Source organism: Chionomys nivalis, chromosome 12 (assembly GCF_950005125.1).
Source record: "Chionomys nivalis chromosome 12, mChiNiv1.1, whole genome shotgun sequence".
In the NCBI taxonomy this organism is placed as follows: domain Eukaryota; kingdom Metazoa; phylum Chordata; class Mammalia; order Rodentia; family Cricetidae; genus Chionomys; species Chionomys nivalis.
This window is the reverse complement of record NC_080097.1, coordinates 72,533,983-72,549,449: the sequence shown is the minus strand read 5'-3', so window position 1 is coordinate 72,549,449 and position 15,467 is coordinate 72,533,983. Positions and strand designations below refer to the sequence as shown.

Sequence of the window (15,467 nt, the reverse complement as noted above, 5' to 3'; positions counted from 1 at the left end):
TCAAAGTTTGTGTAATAATTATTTTTACTTATGAGAATAAAAATAAATGTATAGTTTAGAATGTAGGAAGCACAAATCATGTGCATCTTTATTTCAAGCCTTTGAAATACGGAAATCTTAATCTAACTCTAAATAAAAATCTGCTTTCAAGAGGCATGTTCTAAAGAATAAAATTGCAGCTGATACACAATAATCATACATGTTGAGAGGATGCCCAGCCTTACGAAGGTGACTTGGAAGGTGAAGTAGGAGGTCCTTATCTTTACATGTGGCTTTCATTGGTTGAATAAAGAAACTGTCTTGGCCTTTTGAGAGGGCAGAACTTAGGTGGGTGGAGAAGACAGAACTGAATTCTGGGAGGAAGAAAGCAGAGAGAAAAAGCCGCCATGGAGCTGCCAGGTCAGACATGCTGAATCTTTCCCAGTAAGCCACGACCTCATGGTGATACACAGGAAATAGAAATGGGTTAAATGGTGAGAGTTAGCCAATAAGAGGCTAGAGATAATGGGCCAGGCAGTGCTTTAACTAATACAATTTCTGTGTGGTTATTTCAGGTGTAAGCTAGCCTGGCGGCCAGAACAAAGGGCCCCCTCTCCCTACAACAGGGAACTTCATATCTTTGGCTCATGGCTCTGCTTGTTCTTCAATAGAATCAAAACAAGTGACTTCTACACAAGTCTGCTGACTGAGGCCCAGAACCTCTTGGATGTCCATCAAGCAAGTGTGTGCTTTGATTTCCGTTTCCTTAGGAGCAATGACTGACTTAGCAGAACTCCTGTAAGTTTGGTGGTCTCCTTGAAGACACATGGGCCTGCATTGTAAGATGGTTGCCCAATATAAAGGGTTCAGATCCAGTCCATAAATAAAGAAAATATAGCAGGTCCAGGTATGAATCAGATCAGAAACATAAAACAGCCTCTCACTGGGTAGAACATGGATGATCATTATAACCTGCAATAATGATATGCCAGAGGCAGTGAATGCCTTTGAGTAGATCATTAGGGCCCTGTGCATTTTACCAGGTTGACCTTAGAGACTTCTATTAGCTGAAGAAACCGTTTGTCCTTTTCTTCCCCAGAGAGTACCAATTGGTCCTTTTTTCCCCTGTGAACGGCAATCCCCAACACTAATATGGCTACTTTGTCTTCGATAGCAACGAGGGGAAGGGGGAGCCCAGAGTCTCTCCCCTTCCCTTCAGGATGACTGTGTCAGTGTGTTCAAGGGAAACCCCTAAATCCTCTCCCACAGTAGGCAGGCTAACGCTGATAGTCAAAGCTCAGAGTTCAGTTTTTCTCCCATCTTCCCTCTGCAGAAACATAAGCAAGGCAGCTCGACAGGCCTAATTACCATGGTAACCACAGGCACTATGAGATTATGAGTGTGTTTGTGAAAATGACTCATAAGTTGTTCCCCCAGAAGCCCAGACACACAGGTTTCTGACTGGTTCATAAAATCCATTTAACATTTTCTTGCACTTGTGGTTCTTATTAGCACATCTGCTGCTGTGAGGAGGGGTCCATAGAATCAAACAGGCCCTTCCTGAAGATGAAAAAAAAAAAAGGAAGAAAGAAAGAAAAGGAAAGGAAGAAAAGAGAAATGAAGAGGAGAAAGGAAAGAGAGAATCAGTTCCGTCTATTCACCTCAGATTTACAAATAAATTGATTTGATTTATCTATGGAAGATAACGATTCTTTTCCTGATTTAAATAATTTAATTATTCCATGAAGTGCTTTTAGAGACTGCAATGAAATAAGCAGGTGGAATAAAATATTTAATAAGAAATACCAAACAACCTAAATTGGGAGCACACACAGTTGCAGAATAATCCAAAATCTTAACGTCAAGGTATTTTAAAGTGGATGTCCCAAGTTAAATAGTTTATTTTTAAAATTTGAAACATGAAAGAATCTAGACTTCTATTTATGTAATAAGCATCTTTTAAGGCCATGTATGAACTATTCATCATTGTTTGTAGCTAGAAAATGACCACACGGCTTAGGAGATGTGTTCCAGACAGAGGCCATGGCCTGGCCTGGCTGTTCCCTTCTCTTTGAACTTCACAAGGCACCTTTGTGGGTAGAACGCTCCTGGCCTGCTGCTTGCCACACGTCTGACTTTGGTACGACTACTGACTCCCTCAAAGGGTGAGATCCTGGTGGTTTTAGTGTACGGATTTCCTCTGTGTGAAATGGAAATAAACCTTATTTCAAAAAAAAATTAAAATGAAAATTACTTATGTAAACTTAATTATCTTCCTCCCTCAGTAACTCCAATGCCACAAAATAGGCATTTAAAATCAGCATCTTCTGAATTATATACATGTTTATGTACTCATGTCAATAACCACCCCCACAGTTTAAAAGGAAATCCAAAGTGACTATCAGTGAGAATGGCAAGACCGCACTATATAACAGCCATTGTTATATAGCAAAGCCCGGCTCTCCTCACTCCACAGTCATTACTGGCCAGGGCATGAGGCTTACTGTCTTTGCACATCAAACCCTTGCTGTCCTTACACCACTGCCAATGGCCAGGGAATAGGTTTGTATATTGTTCTTACAGCATCTCTCAACAAATGACAACATGCTCCACACTGCTTGCCTATCTTGGGCCAATGCCAAGCACTCGGCCACACCTCACAAAAGCAGGTTTGGGCCGTGTCAGTCTATTATGAATAGACTACTGGGAATAAAACTGGAAGTGGTTATGGATAAGCTCATGGATTCCTAGATAAATAGTTCAAATCTGAGATTAGCACTCCACTAAGTCAGGGCATTGACAGCTCTCCGTACCAGTCAACTCCAAACTCCAGTGATGAACACTGACTGGAGGGAAATGAGTCCTTCTGCTAAAGATTTACCAATTAGATCCTGGTTAAACTAAAAGGCACTCTCCTTCAGGTTTGTAGCAATATAAGCTATAGGAATATCTCCATTTCCAGAACAATCACTATAGTCCAGGTATATGACTATGAACACTTTATACCTGTCAGATAAGGGAAATGAGGGACAGAATGTCTAAGTACTTTCCCCAAGTGCTGCTGACTCCACAACAATCTCCGTTAACTAGCTAACTCCTCAGTATTAACCTTACACTCTTGTTTTTCTACACGGCTGTATTTTGGATTTTTTCAAGACAGAACAAAAGATAGATTGGACCAATATATTTTGACCTAGAAATTCTCACTTTTCTTTACATTTTTTATTGAAAAAAATCTTAAAGTTGTTTAATATTAACTTTTTTGCTTAAAGGAGAAAAATAACAATAAAACTGTTAGTGAAGTGACTTAACAATATACATGGATATCAGTGTTCCATAAAAACATTCATGAAGTCTTAAAAGAAAAAAAAAGATCAGTTCACTCCACGGAAAACCTCAAAAATGACAGTGAGATTTTTGTTTCTATATAATGTTTTTCTTATATGCTCGGCACAGATAAAACAAATACCCTTCTTAAACAGGGCTCTGTTGACATTAGACATTAACTGTACTTTCCTGTTTAAAATGCAAATCTAAGAGTAGGAGGCACTCCACCATCCACAGCAGAAAGAGCACTCCCACTGTCTGCTCGGATAGGAATACACAGAAACACTGTCACAACACTGAAATCTCTCCTTGTCCCTTTTGCTGTGGCACACCTGAGTAGAAAGCAGGAACGAAGGCAAATGTGGCATTGCTGGAACTACGCACTTGTCCCCAGAAGTAAAGAGTGGAAACCTATTCTCTAAGTAACTTGTAATCAGAAATGCCAGCGATCATTCAGGCCTCACTTACAGGCGCTGTAATCAACAAAATATACCCCTTGGGAGAGAAAAAGTCTTCTCATTTAAGTCGAACAGATGAGTCCTTGTCCTCTGAGCTTATTCATTACTCAGCCCAGGCTAGCTTTTATTTAGACCAAATTGATCTGCATGTTCAGTCACAGAGAACCAACTAACGTAAGTACTTTTCCTATTGCCTGTATGGGACGTGCCATATTTCTTTCAGGACTATCAGGACTATTCTCTTCAGAAGGTTATTCTTTACCTGTTTTACCTCAGCTTTCTATTCCCGCCCTTTCCCCTGCCCACGTCCCCCGCCCCCGACCTGCTTGGAGTTCTTTCTCCATTCCATCTAGAGCACTATCACCAGCAAAATCAAGTTTTGGCTTGTGCATAAGTGGTGAGTGCTCGAGTGTGTGTGTGTGTGTGTGTGTGTGTGTGTGTGTGTGTGTGTGTGTGTGTGTGTGTGTGTAGATATGTGTGGATGTGTGTGTGCATGTGTGTGTGCATGTTGCTCTCAAAATGGAATGCAGAAAAATAACTCAGGTCAGGCTGCGAGGTTTGGGCCCAGGAGCTATTTGATCTTCAACTCTCTCAGTGCCCTTATTTGCAAAACGAAACTAGTAATAGCAAGATATATTGACAGTCTACCAGGGAGCCATCAACCCCTTCGTTTTTGTTAATAATAGTGGACCTTTCTCTTGGGTTCTGGTGACCATGTTTTTCACAGAGGCCTCTGGAAGGAAATTCCCAAATTGGACATTCACAGTGGTTCCTTCTGCTTGGTCATGTGTGAGTCAGGAGGGGAATCCAGCTGAAGACATCCTTTTTCCTTTCCTTTTCTTCCTTTTGCAGTGCTATGGAGCACACTGGGGTCTTGGGTGTACAGGCAAGTGCTCTGTGGTTGAGATGCATCCCCAGAGGTTTTTGTTTGTTTGTTTGTTTGTTTTGGTTTGTTTTGGTTTTGGTTTTGGTTTTTTTTTTTTTTTTTTTTTTTTTTTTTGTCAGAGATGGGATTTGTCCCTGTAGCTTCTAATGGCTTTGACTTCACTATGTAACCCATGTTAGCCTCGTAGTTAAGAAATTCCTGCCCATCTCCCTAGTGTACAGGTGACTCCACAGGCTTCTTTTCAGCTTTAAGAAGAGGCACACGAGTGACAGGTATACCTATAATCAGACCTATAATCCCAGCAGTAGGTAGCCTGGGACAGAGGACGGTCACTAGTTTGTGGCCAGTCTGTACTGCACAATGAACCCTATGACTCTGGTACACTGAGCGAGAAACTGACACAAAGGAACGCATGAGCTTCATGAGAAGAACTTAGCCCCTCAGTTAGGAGAGCGGGCCCAGGAGCACATCAGCATGCTGAGGCTACCAGAGCAGGAAGAATAAAAAAGTTCAGCTCATTGAGGACACTACCCAGCTGCTAAATAACAGACTCTGAATCTTGAAATAAATTTCCCATTGTTTCCACTTAGGCAGCAGCTTTTCCCTCACCAGCATCTCAAAATATTCTGGCAGAAAAATAAATGTTCATTTCACGTGGTTAATTTAAAAATGAGCTGAAAACGGTAATATTTAAAGTTTAGATCACATATTAGAGTACTACTCAGCAGTAAAAAACAATGACTTCTTGAATTTTGCATGCAAATGGACGGAAATAGAAAACACTATCCTGAGTGAGGTAAGCCAGACCCAAAAAGAGGAACATGGGATGTACTCACTCATATTTGGTTTCTAGCCATAAATAAAGGACATTGAGCCTATAATTCGTGATCCTAGAGAAGCTAAATAAGAAGGTGAACCCAAAGAAAAACATATAGGCATCCTCCTGAATATTAACCTTCATCAGGCGATGAAAGGAGACAGATACAAAGACCCACATTGGAGCACCGGACTGAAATCTCAAGGTCCAAATGAGGAGCAGAAGGAGAGAGAGCACGAGCAAGGAACTCAGGACCTCGAGGGGTGCACCCACACACTGAGACAATGGGGATGTTCTATCGGGAACTCACCTAGGCCAGCTGACCTGGGTCAGAAAAAGCATGGGATAAAACCGGACACGCTGAACATAGCGGACAATGAGGACTACTGAGAACTCAAGAACAATGGCAATGGGTTTTTGATCCTACTGCACATACTGGCTTTGTGGGAGCCTAGGCAGTTTGGATACTCCTCCTACTAGACCGGGATGGGGGTAGATGGTCTTTGGACTTCCCACAGGGCAGGGAACCCTGATTGCTCTTAGGGCTGACGAGGTAGGGGGACTTGATTGGGGGAGGGAAATGGGAGGTGGTGGTGGGGAGGAGGCAGAAATCTTAAATAAATAAATAAATAAATAAATAAATAAATAAATAAATAAAATGACACTCACGAGGAAAAGAAAAAAAATAAAGTTTAGATCACAGACTGAATGCTCCTCAAACGCTGGTTCTCAACTGATTTGTCAGGGTGGAGCTATTCATCCCTCCTAAAGGAGAGGGTGCTTTATTCGTGTGACTTGAATGATTCCTCTGTAAGAGTTTTGCTGCTTTCCCCAAACACAATTAAAGACAGAAACCATTGCTTTCTCTTCTTTATTCAACTAAGAGATGAGTATCATGCATCTTAGGTTATTTTAAACAAAAAGGACAGTGTTTACTTCAGACAACAAGCCCTGTTGAGTTGATTGCAGTGTAGGAAAAATCTATAATTAAATGGAGACGTCTTCCTGACTGTGCAAATCAATTTAATCTAAATAAAATCTAACCCAGGCCAAATATTCAACAGCACAGCCAAGCATTCTGCCTTGGAACCTGCCTAGGTTGACTGAAAAGTGGCTTCCAGTGGAAGAAAGCCTGTAGATCACCCTGCTTCTGTGGGAGGAGGGCATGTCGCCCTGGGCTGTCACCTCATCCTTACTGCAGAAAAGTATTTGTATTTTCTGCTTGGAAGCACTCTGGTACAGCCTTGAACTTCACATGCCTGACCCCTTAGCAACCGAGGTCTTAGCCCCAATGTCACCTCTTCAGAAGCCTTCTAAGATTATCAGAAAGCAAAAAATCAAGAGACCTAAGTCCCCGTCATCACATATACAACCTATATGATGCCCTTTTCAGCTAACACAACACACAATGGTAGATGATACTTCCTTATACTGTAAATTGTCTCTGCCCATGGTTTCCAATCCTGGGTGACCCTGAGTTCATAGTCTGGGGTGAAGCTGGGACATAGGTTTTTTTTTCTCCTAAAAGCACCCCCTTGTAATTTTTAATGTGCAGGCAGATCTAAGAACCTCCAGTTTATGTGTTTAATTGAGTCTCTCGTAAAACTAGAATTTAAGTTCTAAGAAAAGAAAGAACTGGCCGGTTTTGTTCCCTGGCATCTCAAAGGGCAGGTGGCACAGGGCAGACATTCATTTGAGACTTGTGGACAGACTGACTAGCTGAATCATAATTACTCCTGCATCTGCCTGTTTTCCCCAGTGGTCTGTGAGAGCCCAGAGAACAAGCTCTATGTCTAGTTCACTCTGCATCAAAAGCGTGAGTCGCTGAAGAAAGTTCAGTAAATAACTGGATGATAAACAAATTCCATTGCTGTGAGGGAGACAGAGACAAAACCCAATGTAGCTGCTATCCTCAAAGTGTTTGCTGTGTGGTTAAAGGCGGAGTGTGTACAAGATTAATACACACACCAAAAGGAGCTAAATACTGTGGTGTAAGAACAAATATCAGGGAAGAAAAAAAGGCTGTTGTTTATTTAGGAAGGAGGAGAAGAAACCAAAGAAGGCTTCATGGAATACATAACCACCAAACTGAGCCTAGTTAGAATCTAGCTCCTTGCAGAAGCAGGGCTGTGAAGTGAAATACAGAAGGGGAAGTAGGAAAGCTAATCTAAGGGAAAGACAAACCACTTCTGTAGCAACCAAGAGGCCTGAACCAAGAGACTGTTATCACCATGGAAACAAATAGAGAGTATCAGGGGTTTGCTTCCAATCCCAATTGCAAGAACTATTCAGCTTACTGCTGCTCAGGTTGCTTGCTGAAGAAAATAGGAAGAGTGAGGTTTTTTAAGTAAGAATTGAAAGAGGAGAGTTTTATCCATTAGTAGCCATGGCTATCGGGAAGGAGCAGATATGAGGTGTAAAAAGGTGGTTGTGAGTGTTGTCTCAGATGTGAGAGTTAAGTTGGATGCTCTAGTGAGTTTACTATGTAAGCTTAGAAATCAGTGAGAGCTCAGAGGGAAGTGAGTTGGGGCTGACCCTACACAGCAATGATTACAACCAGAGGAAATGTAAGTTGGCGAGAGGGAAAGAGGATGGGCAGCAAAGCCCAGCATTTTATGCAAGAGTCAGTGGAGCTGGAAGCCTTCGAGTGGTGTGGAGAAAACAAGAGAGTCAAGAAAGGTTATAAAAGTCACTTAGTGGTGCCAGGCATGATGGCACACACCTGTAATCCCAGTACTCAGAACACGGAGACAGGAGACAGCCTGGGCTACACTGTGAGACCCTATCTCAAAGGAATAAAGTCAAAGTCAGGAGATTGTATTTATTAAGTTCTGCATGTAAGAAAACAAACTCAATAAAGATAATAGGGAAGCAACCAATGAAGGAATGAAATCTGGAACTGACGAGGTGGCTCAGCAGTAAAGGTGTTTGCACCAAGCCTAGCAACTTGAATTCAGTTCTTGGAACGCACATGATAGAAAGAGAACTGACTCCCACAGATCATCCTCAGACCTCAGACCTCCACACGTGCATACACACGAGTAAATATAGTAGAAATGATTATTAAAAGAGAAGAAATCCAACATGGAGGAAGGAAAATTATTGTGAGAACGTCATTACTTAGGCAGTAAGAGGAAACATTCTACAGTGAGGATATACCCTCGCTTTGAAGGAAAGGCTAAGAAAAGAACACAGAATTAATGGGATTCTGGTCCAGACACTTGGACTCCTGTCTCCATTCATATGTTAGAGTCTAACCCTTAGTGTCATTGCACTGAAGTCAGAGGAGGAGGGACCTGTGCAGGGATGATCTGGTCATGCATGGGACTGATGTCCTTGGAGTAGTGGGCCTTCCTGAACGTAGAGGAAACGAGAAAACAGCATCTCAGAAGAGCAGGTCCTCTCCTAATCCACTGGCACCATGATCTCCAATCTCCAGGATCAAAAACTGCGAGAAATGGATTTCTGGAGTTTACAAAAGGCCTAGTCTGTGGTAATTTGTTATTGCAGTCTAAATGACCTAAGACAAATGAAGACAAAAATAAAATTTGAAATAATAAGAATTGAGGAAGTCACCAGGAGGTGGTGGCACACACCTTTAATCTCAGCACTTGGGAAGCAGAGACATGTGGATCTCTGTGAGTTCGAGGCCAGCTTGGTTTATAGAGTGAGTTTCAAGACAAGGACAGGCTCCAAAGCTACAGAGAAACCTTGTCTTGACAAAGAAAAAAAAATGAGGAAGCCTCTAACATATAAACATATGTTAGAAAAAGGGAGGAGACAGATTTCACTATGAATGCATAGGATGGAGTGAAAGTGAAATACAAAAAAAAGAAAAAGGAAGGAAGGAAGGAAGGAAGGAAGGAAGGAAGGAAGGAAGGAAGGAAAGGAGGGAGAGGGCTTTCAAGAAACAATCGCTTGCTGACAGGGTGGCAAAGCACAAGGAGAAGCAGTCAACCTAGCTTTCAGGCCCTCTCTCCTGCCTCAGAGCCTAGGCACAGGGGAGCTGAACATGAGAGTGAATGCCTGGCCCAACTAGGCCAACGAGGGTAGAGGAAGCAGTCAAGACGCTGACTGGTGTTTCAGTCTTCCCACTAAGCGCTAGCTCTTCTGCTCATACTTGCCCAGAGATGGAAGGTTCCTTCTGCCTTACTTCAGACCTCTGCAGTAAAACTGCCTCAAAGAAACATGCAAGCAAGCCAAGATAACTGAACACCCTGTGCTGTTTATTGTGTTGTTTGTGCAGAGTGTGTGTATGTTCATATGGAGTCACTTGAGGTTCTATGGCCATAGTCAGGAAAATGCAAACCCAATCACAAAGAGATTCCACTTTCCACCATAAGTGGCAATTAAAAACAAATAAACAAAAAGAATCAGCCTCAGGTGTTGGTTAAGATGTAGGTGAACTGGAACCACTGTGCCCTTCTGATTGGAGAGACGTCAAATTGTTCGGCTACTATAGGAAACAATATGGCGGTACCTCAAAAACTGAACACAGAAACCACGACTCTACAAATGTATATTCATAACAGTGTTGTTTGTAATAGCCAAAAACTGATGCAAATATTCATCAAAGAATTAATGAACAAACAGCATGTGATAGATACAAGAGATGGAAAGTTATTCGACTTCAAAAGGTAGGAAATTCTGGCATGTGCTACAATAAGGATGAACCTTGGAGACAATAAAGAAGATGAATTAAGTTCATTATGAAACACTGTATGATTCCTTCTCTATCAGGTTCTCAATCAAATTCATAGAGACAAAGTGCAATGGTATTTGACAGAGCCTGGGCTACAGGGAAAAAGGAGAGTTACTATGGAATATTACTGATTTTCTGTTTTACAAGATTTAAAAAAGACAGGCTATGGTGGTGCACACCTTTAATCCCAGCAGAGACAGGTGGATCTCTGAGAGTTCGAGGCCAGTCTGGTCTACAGAGTGAGTTCCAGGACAACCAGAGCTACACAGGGAAACCTTGTCTTGAAAAATAAATAAAATAAAAATAAAAAAGAATTCAGGAGTGGATGGTAAAAAAAAAATGGCACAATAACGTGACTGTACTTAACACTACGGAACTGCATGCTTAAAAGTGAATAAAATGGGACATTTTGTGTTAAGAATATTCTTTACAATAAAGATATCTCTGTCCCCCCAGTCAGCAACAGAAACCAATACTAAGCTAACGTTTCCTCATGCCACTACAGAACACAATGACACTTTAACTTTTTTTTATAATCACACACAAAAGCAAAGTATGCGTCACATAAAGCCCTGACTATGTGCTGTTATCCCTTTTTCACAAGGAATTAACTAAGTTCACAAATGATTGTACTGAGTCAGGTCATAAGAAGCAGTGGCAGGACCCAGGCAGACCATTCTGCCTCCAAAACCTGCGTTCTTGGTGCTGTACGCCAGTCCTTTCTTTGCCCCACGCTGATCTCTTGTGAACAGGTTTTCTGCTTTTAGGTTTAAAAGTTGGCCCTGCCTTCTGAAGCAGGCAAAAAAAGTTATTCGATTAAGCTCATCACTATATACCCATCACACGAGGCCCAGGGCCAGCCATAAAACAACGAGGCATGCTTCCATTCAATCATTGACCATGTGTCAGAAAGAGGGGAGAAAAAAAGCACATATAATTAAAATTTCAGTGTTTGTCCACTGCTTCTAGAGCCACCAAATATCCTGAGCAAAAGAATGCCTGCTAGTATTCTATACAGCCAGAGGACTGGGAATAGTCTCATTGTGTATTGGAGAAGCAAGCCCATCTGTTTCTTGCTTAAGAAAGATCCCTGCCTTCATCCTTACCCATCTGCTGCTCTACACTCACGTTTTGCCTCAAGCTGGAATTTCACAATTAAGGAAGTGTTTGGTGCTGTGCAGAAAACAGGCGCCTCTTAGTTGTTCTCAGAAAGGTAGCAAGGGCCCCTTTACTGTACTCTGCCTACTATGAGACACGGGGTGGGGGGAGGGTGGGAGGGTGAGTGAAGTGTAACACATTTTCTATACATCCCCAAACAAAGCCGGGTGTTGGCATCATCTGGGGAACACAGGCTGTCGATGATCAGGGTAGAGGGAATGTCCTCCAAATAGCCCAGAGGCCCATCTCCCTATTTCATTTAGCGACACCAGGCTAAGTCTAGCCTCGGCCCCATACAGAAGATCGGCGCTACATATTTTACCTTAGGATGCAGTGGGGGCTGTGGAACCCTGACACGACTGGCTTTGATTAAATTCAAGGAATCCTTCCCAAGAGCCCCATGGTTACAGCAACTCCTACACATACTCAGGAAAATATAAATTTATTTCTTCAGTGTCCATGAAAGCTTCCTGTCTCAGAAAATGCACTGATACTCCACAAAGTCTGAGAAACTAAATTAATTTCATAAAGATAACAAAACAAAGCAGAATCCCAACCATATGGCTCCTTCAACTGACAATAGTGTTATCCTAAAAGTACATACTTTCTCCGTGGGTATACTTGGTTATTTAAAAATGTATTTTAATAATTCATGAGTGCCAATTTATTGTTTTCACTCTTCCACCCGAGCTTCCTTCTTTGTTTTGAAAAATTATCTCTTTTCATTATATAAAGAAAGTAAAAAAATTATTTTCATCAATGCTCTCTTGTGCTTAGCCACACACTTTCTGCTGGAGATATTTTTAAATTATGCCACAGTTTATTAAACTGTTTATCCTATATATTCTGCCAAAGTAAGCTAGCAATCTCAGTTCAAGCCCATTAGACCTCTTTATTGCACTTTTATGTGTATCATTCACAAACACGAACGAGTTTCCAGTCCCAGACTCGTTATCAGCATCCACTACTCGGGGAAAATGCAGAATAAAAATTGTGTCCTGATTATATTACTTCAGTGTACAGCATACACAGACAAGGAGACAAACCAGCTCACTTTGATATTATCTCTGTCTGGAATTAGCAATCGCTTTGATCTAGAGATGAATAAATACAGACATAGAATCCTATATTCACACACCGGTATCCGATTTGGGGCAAGTTACCATCTCTATTCCGTCCATGGTCCTTTGAACGAGGATGCAACTTTAGGGTAAGACCTAGCTGGCTCTGAGGTTACCCTGCAAGCAGCTGCACAGAGCAAAGAGAGGAAGACACTGGTTCCTTAGCGGTAAATAATGCCTGCCCCTCACTCGCGAAATATGAGCTTTTGTTGGGGGGGGGGGACCTATATACAAAAGGACCCAAACTCCCCAAAGCCAAAGCACAGCCATAATGTTGCAAAGAAATATATGAACGTGCTTAACGTCTTTCACTACTTACACCCCAAAGCAAGGGACTGCCACGCTCGGATGCCCAGACTGCAGCTTCACAGCCCAGCTGACTGCAACTCAATCCTGCTTGGCTGCCGGGCTAGCTAAGCAAATCACTTCTTATATTCAGCATGTTTTCCCAAACACTGAGGGTGGTTCCCCACACCCTAAACAAAATGTTTCACAAATCTGGCCATCCTTCTTGGGAAAATAAATAAATGAATAAAACTAGAAGCCCCATCTGAGCCACTTTCCCAAAAGCCTGAAACAATGTTCCTCGATTCCCGAAGAAATCCGCCCTAAAACCCACAGGCACGGTCATTTTATCTCTATTCAAAAGGAGCTACATGATAAAAAAAAAAAAAAAAAAAAAAAAAAAAAAAAACATGTCCTTTACCTTGCTTGGCTCCCGAGGCTTGGTTAGAGAGCAGCTTCTTCTGGCGGAGCTGATGGGTGGTGAGTTTGGCCCGCCCAGCCCAGCCCAGCCCAGCCCCCGCACAGCCCAGCCTCGCCGTAGTAGGAGTTGCCCACCGAGCGGCGTCGAGTGTCTGTCTGTGTAGCAGCCACCGCAGCCCAGGAGTGAGTCCCCACCCAGCTTTGTCTTCAATCATAATTTCTACAGGAAGCAGCGCATCTCCCACTTCCTCCTCTCTTAGTATCGGGTAGCAAGCCAGCTTTCTTGTTTGTCTCTCACTCCACTTGAGGGCTTCTTCTAAGTGACTTTGCCTACGACTGAGGGTAATTTGGCTCTAATCCCCTGAACTCCTTTGTTCCAGCGCCCCTCCACCCCCACCTCCCTACTCGCTGTCTTCTTTCCCTGACTCATCCCCCGAGCTTCATCTCCCAGTAGCATCCATAGACTGCCTCAGTGGGTCTCCTTCTCAACACCTAAGCTGCTTTCTCATTCTGAATCGCAGCTGCTGTTTTTATTGAGTCAGTGGCCCCATCAGCTCTGGTCCTGAGATCCAGCTCCAATCTCCACAGCTCCTTCTGATTTATGGCCTATCCGCATTTCCGGGGTAGCTTGCAGCTTCTTGCTGCCGAGTTTTCCTTTGTGGCCAACCTTCCCGAAGCTTCATTCCCCCAAGGTCTCCCTACCACTGAGATTTTATTTAACCCATATGCTTAGAAAATGCTTCTGGGACAAGGAAACTATGCCAAATCCTGCAATGCTGAGGTAGACGTATCAGTGAAAACAGGCAAAAAATTTAAAAAAAAAAAAAAAAAAAAAAAAAAGATGAATGAAGGGAGAGGGTGATCCCCAGTGGCCTGGATTCCCAGCCTAGAAACAGATCGCCTCTTCCACCACCCATGCACTTATAGGTAGGGCTGAGAGGGTCTTCATGGCCTCTCCTCCTCTTCATGGTTGGTGTCATGGACAAAGGTAGAACTTATAGGGAGTCTGTCCATCAGAGTTAGAATCTGAGCTTCATTCCTGCCTGTGAACTTAGACAAATTACTTTTATATGTGCCTCAGTTTCTCCACCTGCAAAAAATGAGTTGATCATACCATATTTCACAGTGAAAAATCTAAGAACTAAATAAGACCAGACAGACACATGATGCATCTCATAGTTCTAGGAACAGGAAATACTCAGTACATACGAGTGCATATTATATATAGGAGCTTGAAACTCAGATGTGACAAGTGACTTGAACAGCCGAACCAGGACCAGTGTTTGTTCCCTTGGCTCCCCCACAGTTCTGTTCACAGCTGACCCTGATGCTCATGGTAACAATACAGCCAAGGCTTGAGTCATTCTCTCTCTTGATTAATGAAACTAGTTTAAACACCCACAGGGAGGTGGGGTGGGAGGGATGGGGTGGAAAAGTGAGTCCTTGTACCAAAAAGGAGGTGGTGCTTTACCAACTGGGTGTGGTAGACAGGAGAATCACTTTGAGCTCAAGGCTCCCGTGGGTTACATGGTGAGACCCTGTCTCAAATGTAAATAATAAATAAATGAATCCTCCCTCAGAAGCAGGGCCTAAAAAGCTACCCTTCTCAAGCTTCAGAAGTAATCTTCAACTGTATTTTTAAGGTCCTATCCTACCTTCATCCCCCAGCAAGGAAACTGACAGGAACATTAGAAATCTAGGATTGATGCAGGCTCATCAAGTGAGACTTCCTTGGGGGACTACAACATGTCACCAGGCAGGTACAGAATTTAATCTCTGTGAAGTGTTTTAAGACAGTCCCAGGTTCCATTTGGTTTTGATTTCAAGTTCCATAAAGTTTCTTGAAAATCTTTCTATTGTAAAGGATCCTGATGCAAATCAAACTAACATCTGCAATCCTGATGCAAGTCAAGCTAACATCTGCCAATCACAAAGGAAGTTGTTGAGGTTTGTTTGTTTGTTTCCATATTAAAACCGAGAGATCACCTCTGAAGTAACAACAAATAGGAGTGCTGTAACTTCTGTGTGTCTGTCTGTCTGTCTATCATCTATCTATCATCCATGAGAAAGGGGTTGGTACTTTTGTTTAAGCTTTTATAAGAAAATCTCTTTTGGCCGGGCGGTGGTGGCGCACGCCTTTAATCCCAGCACTCGGGAGGCAGAGGCAGGCGGATCTCTGTGAGTTCGAGACCAGCCTGGTCTACAAGAGCTAGTTCCAGGACAGGCTCCAAAAACCACAGAGAAACCCTGTCTCGAAAAACCAAAAAAAAAAAAAAAAAAAAAAAAAAAAGAAAATCTCTTTTGATTAATAAAT

General features: G+C 42.5%; 1 protein-coding gene across 2 annotated transcripts in view; it reads right to left on the bottom strand.

Moving 5' to 3' along the window:
- Gng2 (G protein subunit gamma 2) overlaps nucleotides 1–13,346 on the bottom strand; it is a 114,743-nt gene extending 101,397 nt beyond the window's left edge. The window contains exon 1 of one of the 2 annotated variants that reach the window (XM_057786639.1): nucleotides 13,155–13,346. The gene's annotated coding sequence lies outside the window, so the exon portion shown is untranslated. The remainder of the gene's footprint in view (nucleotides 1–13,154) is intronic. The other variant, XM_057786640.1, reaches the window with a different exon arrangement.
- Nucleotides 13,347–15,467: the final 2,121 nt, after the last annotated feature.